Source organism: Emys orbicularis, chromosome 9 (genome assembly GCF_028017835.1).
Source record: "Emys orbicularis isolate rEmyOrb1 chromosome 9, rEmyOrb1.hap1, whole genome shotgun sequence".
NCBI classification, from domain to species: domain Eukaryota; kingdom Metazoa; phylum Chordata; order Testudines; family Emydidae; genus Emys; species Emys orbicularis.
Genome location: NC_088691.1, coordinates 21270244 through 21280727, shown reverse-complemented (window position 1 = coordinate 21280727; position 10484 = coordinate 21270244).

Below are 10484 nucleotides of genomic sequence, written 5' to 3'. Positions count from 1 at the left end.
TGCACGACTATCCCATTCGCAGAGAAAACAGCAGTACTTTGTGTATCCAGTCTGCAGACCAAGCAAGAGAGCAACAACCTTCAAATCGCCACAAAGCTGCCACTGATGTTGGTCATAGTTTATGCACCTCAAAAGTTGTTTCATGTTGTCATAGGTTTCCTTCATATGGACTGCATGACCAACTGGAATTGATGGCAAAACATTGCCATTATGCAGTAAAACAGCTTTAAGACTCGTCTTCGATGAATCAATGAACAGTCTCCACTCATCTGGATGGTGAACGATGTTGAGGGCTGCCATCACACCATCGATGTTGTTGCAGGCTACAAGATCACCTTCCATGAAGAAGAATGGGACAAGATCCTTTTGACGGTCATGGAACATGGAAACCCTAACATTACCTGCCAGGAGATTCCACTGCTGTAGTCTGGAGCCCAACAGCTCTGCCTTACTCTTGGGTAGTTCCAAATCCCTGACAAGGTCATTCAGTTCACCTTGTGTTATGAGGTGTGGTTCAGAGGAGGAGGATGGGAGAAAATGTGGGTCCTGTGACATTGATGGTTCAGGACCAGAAGTTTCATCCTCTTCCTCTTCCTCGTCTGACTCAAGTGAGAATGATTCTGGTGCATCAGGAACCGGCAGTCCTTCTCCGTGGGGTACTGGGCGTATAGCTGATGGAATGTTTGGCTAATGCACAGTCCACTTTTTCTTCTTTGACACACCTTTCCCAACTGGAGGCACCATGCAGAAGTAACAATTGCTGGTATGATCTGTTGGCTCTCTCCAAATCATTGGCACTGCAAAAGGCATAGATTTCCTTTTCCTGTTCAACCACTGGCGAAGATTTGTAGCACAAGTGTTGCAGCATATGTGGGGGGCCCACCTCTTGTCCTGAGCTTCAATTTTGCAGCCAAAATAAAGGTGATAGGCTTTCTTAACCATAGTGGTTATACTGCGCTTTTGTGATGCAAAAGTCACTTCACCACAAACATAGCAGAAGTTATCTGCACTGTTCACACAAGTACGAGGCATCTCTGCTCACTTTGGCTAAACAGAAATGTGTCACTTTGCAAAATCAAACACTGACAAATAAGAGAGCACGACACTGTATGATTTCTAGAGCTGATATAGGGCAATTTGTTCAGCAGAGTGATGTAAGCTTCGTTATGATTGCATCATCCACAACTTCTAGGAATAACATGATGCAATTCATATCATGTATGACGCAATACCAGCTTCAGAGTGCATCATTCATTGTTTTGCCTAAAAAGCAAGTACTGTCCAAACCCAGTCATAGATTTATTCATAGATCCAGTCAAAGATGTATTTTAGTCATTTCTGGTTTAAATTGAGATCCCTTCCCTTTATAACTCACTTATCCTCCGCCATTCCCAAGTCAAGGGTCGTATATACTGACCCAATAGCATATCTTGAAAACTAGAGCCAATCAACAATTTTAAGCATCATTTTCGTTCTCAGTGACCCAGAATTAGTAAAGTTTGACTACATTTATTTCAGAAGCATTTTGGCTGTAGAGCAGTGAAATTAGTATTCATCAACTTCAGTGGGAACTGAGACCGTTCAACCACGACAGAGCCTCTAGATAGCGAGACATCTCCTAACAAGGAATTTCTTCCTGAATCACAGTTTGTTTTGCTGTCTGCTTAACTCCCTCAATTCTTGCTTCCCTGTTATTTATAGCCCAATTTCCAAAAGTGGCCACTCATTAGGAGTGCCCAGTTTTTGGATGGCCAACTTGAGAACATATTAGACTTGGTTTTCAGAGGTGCTGAGAACTCACAACTCTAGCTGAAGGCAGTGTGAGCTGCAGATCCTCCGTACTTCTGAAAATGAAACTGAAAATTCTCAAACCGGGCAACCCTCTCTGAGCCACCCAAAATCAGCAGCCACTTTTGAAAATGTTAGCCTTAATCTAATACAGTGTGACTTGTGGACGGTCTATGATGAACTTCCAAGTGGTCCACAGAAGTGCTTCCTTCTCCCTATTAAAACACCTCTCAGGCTCCAAGCAGTAACATTTTTCACAAACTGCAGCCCTGTCCAGCGCTGGTTTTGGGCTACCACTTTCCAAAAAAACAATTTTTTTTTTTTTTACCAACCAAATAAAAAAAATATCTCCAAGCACCTCTGCATCTCTGCAGCTGCTTCATGTCTTCCTTTGTCGGATGTTTCTTTGGGGGTAAAGTCACTCTTTATCACATTTGCAGAATACAACAAAACCAGAGAGGGGCAGCAAACACAAAGGAGGCCAGAAACAAACTGCAGTGCCACTGGGAGAGACTATGGTTGCAATCACCAAAGCGAGATATGGATCTAATAAATAGAAAGTCTCATGCCCAGGGAAGGGAAATAAGAAGGAGAGATACAAAATGGGGGGACGTGCAACCAAATCGATACATTAGACAAGTGTATTTTCATCTTCTTTCTTTACTTCTGTCCTTTTAATAATTTCTCATGCAATTAACTGCCAAAAGGTTCCATAAGGAGGTTTAGTATCAGTCCTGGGAGGCCAGTTGGGGGAAGGTACCCATAAGAGAATGACCATCTTAAGGAAAGGTGCATTGTGTGGGAAAGGGTGAGAACCCACTAATCTACTAATAATTCGCACTTTACATCTTCAGAACTCTGTGGAAACTCTGACTAATAGAAAAGAGATTAGACCAGCTAACGTGCCAGTTTTGCCTTCCAGGGACATTGTGGTGCACTGCGTTCCATCTGCCTGGCCAGATTTTCTCCACATATTTCATGGAGTGATAGTTCATCCTCCCTTCCTTCCTGTGACACATTCTCCTCTGTCCTGGGTTCTCCAGTCAGAGCCTCCTACACCACAGAAGGAGACGATTAGGGAAGATCAAATCGTCTCTCGTCTTGTTTACTTTGGAAGCATCTCTGAAACCTCAAGCTATTGGAGTCTTTAAGGCTTACGCAGGGAAAACAGCCCATTAAAACTAATAAACACTTTGCCTCAGCAAATGACTGCAGGATCAGTCACTTGGGCAAAGCTCAATCTGGACAGGCAATCCTAGACAATTCACTGAAGGAAAATCAGACCTGGCTAAAGACCCTTCTGGATCTTAAATAAAGATATGAGGGGTCAGCTATATCCAACTCCGACCTTACCTGTAATGCCCAAGGAGAAACATTCCCTACGGACACAACATGAATGTACAGACAGAATCTCAATGAGAACCAATCTCACCTCTTGATATACAGCCTTAATAGGTAACCCTGCATACATTTAATGCATCATCATCATTATTTATCAGGTCTAGAAACTATGGAGTGAAATCCTGCAGCCAACTGGTCAGACTCAAAAAGCTAAACATATCCGACCATGACAATCCTTGAATTTCCTTAGCTATTAAATTAACATGTGTTTTAACTTGTCATGTTCTGGATGCATGCACAACATACTAATGTTATTGACCATCCAAAACGATAGAGAGAGATCAAATCCTGGCCTTGTGTAATACATTATGTGTGTGTTTTATGAAGAAAAAAAAAAGCCAACTAGAAAGCATGTATTTAATTACACTGAACACAGAGTTTCTTCTCCACATTTATCTTACATTATCTCATGTACAAATTGTTCTTTTTCATTAAGGGTTATATATACTATACAAAGTACCCCAATACGCTAAGCAGACAGTGCAAAACATAGTAGGAAGGGATTAACCATGCCAATGGAGTTCATATATTGAGTGTGCCACTAAGAGCTATGATGATGTGCCATTGAAACCCCCAACTAGGCATTTCTGAAAGTTCTGTAGGGAAGCAGGCATGCAGGTTGTGCTTGGTCCATAGTCAAACTGCTGACACACATTTCTGTAACCAAACAAGCAAACTTTAGCACTTGGGACCAGATTTTCAAAGGTAGTTATGTGCCTTGCTTGCTTAGGTGCTTTTGAAAATCCCACTTGACATCTAGCTGCATCTTTAAGTGCCTGAATATCTTTGGAAATCTGGCCCTTGGTTTTTACCTTCTTACCTTTGGCCATGTGAAAATATTCATATTGTTTGGAGGGGAAGATTAACCTATGACCTTCTGAGTCTATAACTAGCTCTACATCTAATCTATTATTCCTAGCAGTGAGTATGATGATGAACACTCTTGGAAAGGAAATAATGCACCCAAGCAAGCAAGGCACCTAAATACCTTTGAAAATCTGGTCCCAAGTATTAAAACCCTTGAAGTATACTGTACTAGAATGTGATGGATGCTCTGTGTTAGTCTGTGCTGTGAGCCTTTTACCTCTGATAGCCTCTGGCCATAAGTTTATTCTCAACTATGATGTCAGTGTCAACACTACCATCAAAAGTACATGAATTGTTTACTACATCAATAAGCTGTACACCCCTTATTATCCATGCTCTAGGATAGACAGCAAATCTAGATATCACCATCACCCGCATGTAGAATACTTCTTCTCAGCCAGGCATGATTCATGTGTGGAATGATACCAAAAAGGGAAGAGCTAGTGGTACCTGGTAAACTAGACCTCATTGTTTAGTGCTGCTATACGGTGCTGGAACGGCAGCTCTGAGGACTGTTGTCTACAAAGTAGCATTAGCACAAACACTCCCAACTTACCATCCATGTGTTTCAACCTTCACCTGGATAGACCCCCTTCCGGGGGTGACAGGTTTGTTCAGTCTCCAGGGCCTAATCAATCAGTCTCACTATTGAGGCTCCCAGCTAGGCATCTGGCAATCAGTGCCAGCTGTGTTCGTGAAATGGACATCTCGACCTCTTTACTTTGGGCTATGATGGATGAAAGAACAGCATGACTGCCTCATTCAGTGCAAAGCAAGGAAGACAAATAAAGGGAAAATATATCTGGGAGCACAGATACCAGTTTTAAAAATACATAGTATTACTTCCCAGGGTGACAATTCTATCACGGTAACAGATGCTGAGAAGCCTAAGCTGCCCATCTCACCCTAAACCCTTGGCTCACTTGTGCTCTCTCTTTATTCAGGCACTATTGAGTAATTACAATGTAGTGGCAGGGGAATTAATGACACCACAAATAGCATCTAATTAGATGGTAAATTTATGAATGTGTAAATGATTGATCTTTTAAAGTGCAGTGCAGGTTATATGATCTTTACGTTAAACTGCAAGCTCGCCAGGACAGCGTCCTGTCCTTTTATTTTTGTCTGTAAAGTGCCACGTGTGATGCCATAGACATAAATAATAACAACGATACATACAATCCCGCGGATTGGATCTAGTGACACGGGACCAGAGCCTCTACCATGCACAGAGCCTGAGAGCTCTGCAGAGGAAAGTTCCTTAGGGTTGGAATGCCTCTCCTGGGACCACAGAATGCCAGGGGAGCTGCTGCTGCCATGCATAGGGCAAACTCTGGAGTCACTGCAACACCAATACCAGGGGTTGTCTGGCGTGTGGATCCACTGGCCACACCCTGAAAACTCCCCTCACAAACCTGCTGCAGGTAGCTTTGCTCTGCCAGGGCTGTACATTCATTCATGTGCTTCTCCCTGCACAGTAGACTCTTGTTCTGTGCCATTGTGTCCAGGACCTTACTACAGTCCTTACTTGGGTCAGAAGATTTGGTCCACATTAATCCATAGGAACAAGTAACTTCAAGAGCAAACAACCCATTGCTGGTGGAAATATGAACTAAGAAAAGCCCCATGAGTCACTCATCTCTAATATCTATGCTTCTATCAGTGTGTAATTACATGGCACTTACCACTAAAGCCTAAGTAAAGTTATTACAGGCCTGATCCTGAAGCCCTTATTCAGACAAGGTTCTCATTGCCTTCAATGGGTGTGAGTAAGGACTGCAGGGCCAGGCCCACAGTTGCACAACATTTATGCCCCGGTACCATGAAGTGTCACCTCTTCTGAAAAACTGCTAGCACATCACTCAAACGTAAAAGCATCAGTGTGCCGAAAATGGGGGGAGGGGAGGCTTCTCTCAGCTAAAACAAGCAGCTACCGATTACACTGTCAGGCAGCTTAAAAGAGATCTAAAGACAGAAGATTTATGAGGACAGAACTCTCTGAAGAATCCAAACTAAATATTATGTTTGGTCACCAACAGCAAAACCTTCAAGGGACAGGACACCTTCAAAAGTAGGAGAATTTGAGCAATATGATGGTAGTGCTTCTCCAGTTCACTGCATCACAACAGTATTCTTCAAATCCTCAGTGGAAGGTTGGAAAATAAATAATCCCTTTTCTTGCAGGTAATGATCCTGTGAGAGCCGCTAGCCTCAAGATCCAAGTCTCACTGATGTCAGGGGAAAGACAGGATCTGATGTCTGTACTTGCCCTCCATTCCACTTTCCATTCACTTCAACAGGAGTTGGATCAGACTTCAGTAACATAATTAGCCATGGAGAATAGACCTCATTTATGGAAGATCTATCTACCTATCTCTGGGATACTCATCACCATAGTAACTAGTCACTTCCCAGGAAGATCTGCACAGACAAGTCCCTCGTGGACTCCATGGAGTAGATGCTTCAACTGATACTCCATAGCAGGCTCAAAATAATGTATTTATTTTTAACTGGATACAGGATATCTCATGTGGTAAATAAACTGAATACAGTTTCCCCTGTATGCAATCTTTTATTTACTATTTTTAATCAATGTCCATAAATTGGCAGGCATGACAAGACTCATAAAATGGAAATAGGAGCTCTCACTAGATAGGTCCAGTTTGTTAAATGTTTGGCATAGTGTGATTGTGTGTTGGCAGTAAAACTATCAGGCTCTATTTTAACATGACACATTACACCTTAATGTATAGTGGATTTTGCTCAGCCTGCTTCTGATGTACTTGACAGAGAGGAGAAATTCAATCAGCTGTGACCTGGATTGTACTTTTTACTGGCTGCCAAGCTAGATAAAATATTTAAATATTCACTTTTATATCACCCCATCTGGGGATTGAATGTTTCCGGTTGTATAACGTAGCCTGGCCTACTTTTAGCAGTGTATATGGAAACAGGCACACATATACAAAATATTTAAAACTAGGAGTTTATGGGCCCTATTCTCAGCTGGTGTAAATTATTATAGTACCATTGACTTAAATGGAGATACATCAGTATACACCCGTTGAGGATCTGGGCCTATATACATTTGATTTGATACATAACGTAGGACTTGGGACAAAAATATATTAATTCTGCCTAACAAAACTATATAATGACTGATCCAGTGAGGTGCTGAGTCTCTCAAGTCAATGGCAAATGAGGCTGCTCACCCCCTTTGTAGGATCAGGCCCACAGAAAACATACATGGTCCGATAGAGTAACTCAGTGTTGCTCCACAGAAGTCAGGTGAGCTGAGCCAGTTTATGGGGATCTGGCCCATAAACTCTTAGTGAGCTGTGATTCTCCTGCTTTGCTTGCGGAACATTGTAGGGAGTGAGCTTATGTCTGAGGGGGAGTGATGGATCTAAACAGAGCTGCAGCCAAAGGACAGCAACATGCTTTATGAATCTTATGAGGGAGAAGAGGGGAGCATATGGCACAAGCATGTAAATAGATATGGAAGCAAAAGCAAGTCCACTCGACTGCTGTGAGGGGGTTCACGGTGGCATTTTGTCTCTGCAAACAGCACAAGTGCGCACCTACACACACACACACACCGAGTAGATATAGCTTTAAAAGCCTCTCTGATAAACACCCTGCCATCCAAAAGACTTTGTCCATTAGGCTGCTGTGCAACAACAATATGGCCAAATGGAATTTCAGAAAGATAGCTGGTGTGACCCCAGAGAGACCAAAACACTCCAAAGTTGTGTGCTAGGAAATATACTACGGGATCAACCCTGGCATGGGCCTGATAAAGCTTACTACAGCTACACCTCAGTGGATTGCTTAGCACAACACATAATTCAGCTGCTGCTATAAACACAAAAGAGAGGGGCCAATGGTGGCCAATGGTGCTCCAGCAATGGACTAGAGTTGTTAAGGAGATGGAACAGACTGGGGATCAATCCCCCTAGTGCAAGAGCAATACAGGGCCAACAGAAGCAGCCAATACGCTACCCTCCTCGATAGCAGTACATACTCTGGCCATTGCATGCCAGGGTAGGAAGGGGTGGCCCCATATCACTCACTATTGTGGGTTGTAGCGCAGCCTATAGACAGCCACGGGGATGGTGCTGTAAGTGAGAGTAGCCCCTCGTCTAGTTCACACCCGGAGCTGTTTCAGCTCCCGTAGCAGGCCAGAATCTGGGCAGTGCAATGCTAACATAAAGCCATGTGCTCCTGGGCTGTAACCTCTGGGCTATGCCTCTGTCTCCACATGTGTCTGTCCCCACGGTTCCTAACCAAGATATGTCTTCCTATGTACAGCTTTGAGGGATGATCTTGCTTCTCCTGAAACTACCAGGGGTTTTGCCACTGACGTCAAAGGGAGCAGGATCATAGAATCATAGAGTCATAGAAGTGTAGGACTGGAAGGGACCTCGAGAGGTCATCTAGTCCAGTCCCCTGCACTCAAGGCAGGGCTATGTAATAACTAAACCACTCCTGACAGGTGTTTGTATAACCTGTTTTAAAAGCTTCCAATGATGGAGATTCCACAACCTCCTAGGCAATTTGTTCCAGTGTTTAACCACCTGACAGGAAGCTTTTCCTAATGTCCAACCTAAACCTCCCTTGCTGCAATTTAAGCCCATTGCTTCTTGTCCTATCCTCAGAGGTTAATGAAAACAATTTTCCTCCCTTCTCCTTGTAATAACCTTTTTATGTATTTGAAAACTGTTATCATGTCCCCTCTCAGTCTTCTCTTCTCCAGACTAAACAAACCCAATTTTTTTCAATCTTCCCTCATAGGTCATGTTTTCTAGACCTCTCATCATTTTTGTTGCTCTTCTCTGGCCTTTCTCCAATTTGTTCATATCTTTCCTGAAATGTGGTGCTCAGAACTGGACACAATACTCCAGTTGAAGCCTAATCAGCACAGAATAAAGCAGAAGAATTACTTCTCGTGTCTTGCTACAACACTCCTGCTAATACATCCCAGAATGATGTTTGCTTTTTGTGCAACAGTGTGACACTGTTGACTCATATTTAGCTGGTGACACATTATAACCCCAGATCCCTTTCTGCAGTACTCCTTCCTAGGCAGTCATTTCCCAGTCAGTCCAGATCATTATGAATTTTAATTCTATCCCCCATGCCACTTTATGCCTGAAAGCAGGTGTGCCAGTTTGGGGGGAGGCCCCAGCTTTGGTTTGTTATGATGGCTTATGAAAGGCCATGTCAACAATGCTGGAGAAAATGATCAACTAACATCTTGGGTTGTGCAAATGACAACAAACCCAAGCCAGGTCCCATCGTCTAGTTCAGGCCAATCTCCCATGAACTCTAGTGAGTTTTGCTTGAGTAAACTGGGCAGAGTCTGGCCCTGTCACCATTAGGAGCCAATCTGTGGTGGGCAAGACTGTGCACCTGATTCCAATGTTATAAGCCAGAGTAAATCAGGAGTAACTCACTGATGTTAGTGGAGCTACACAGGTATGAAACCAGTGAAAGTGGAGCAGAGTCAGGCTCTGTGGGTTTAAGACACAGCTCACATTTGCAAAGGTGAGAAGAGTAGTGGACTGCGCTCTGGAGGCCATTCCCTCAGGCACTGTGCCTACAGCGCCTCACCTGACACCAATATCCTTCTCTGCATTAGAATCCCCAGACCTTGCACATCCAGTGTGCAAGGACAGGGACTGTGCCCAGGCCCCACACAAGGTCATAAGGGGAAGTACCAAAGATAAAGGCAATTACTACATCTCTTTAGCATTCACTTTATGTCGGAATATGTTATGTTTTTAATCTTACACATCAAGCCCATCAGTCTGGGATTTCTCTTCATTTGTGGGTCACATCAAAATCATGCATATATTAACAACACTATGTAATAAATACTTATGTGGTTTTGTATATGTTATTTTTAACGTACAAGGCTTTTCCTGATCTTGCAGTAGGGGTCCAATCCTGCTCGCCTCACTGAGGAAAGTAGCATCATTGACTTCAGTGGCGCTACTTGCCTGAGTAAAGAGATCAGGGTTTGGCTTGCAGCTTCCTACCTCTGTATTTTCCATTTCTCAGGTTGGGGGCTGCCTGCTAGTTCTAAACAGAGACAAGATGATGGTAGGAGCAAGAGCCTTTGGTGTAACTACTGCACACCATGAATTCCCAGCTCAACAACATGGCACCAGCTCCTTCTATGTCTGCTTAACATTCCCATTGCCCCAGGAGCTGCAGCTGAGCTGTTGGGTCCTATATCAATGCCAATGAGAATCTGTGTTGCATCCTGCTGGGTTGTTATCTTGTTTTCTTTTTCCTTTCCTGTTGCTGGGCTGTCGTATGCCGTGTAGCTGCAGTTTTTCAGGACCTATTGCTGCTTGGTTTGAATAGCGAACCCCCTCGTCCCCTCTCCCTGCAAAGCGGGCTGGCTCAAGAGCAGCATTCTC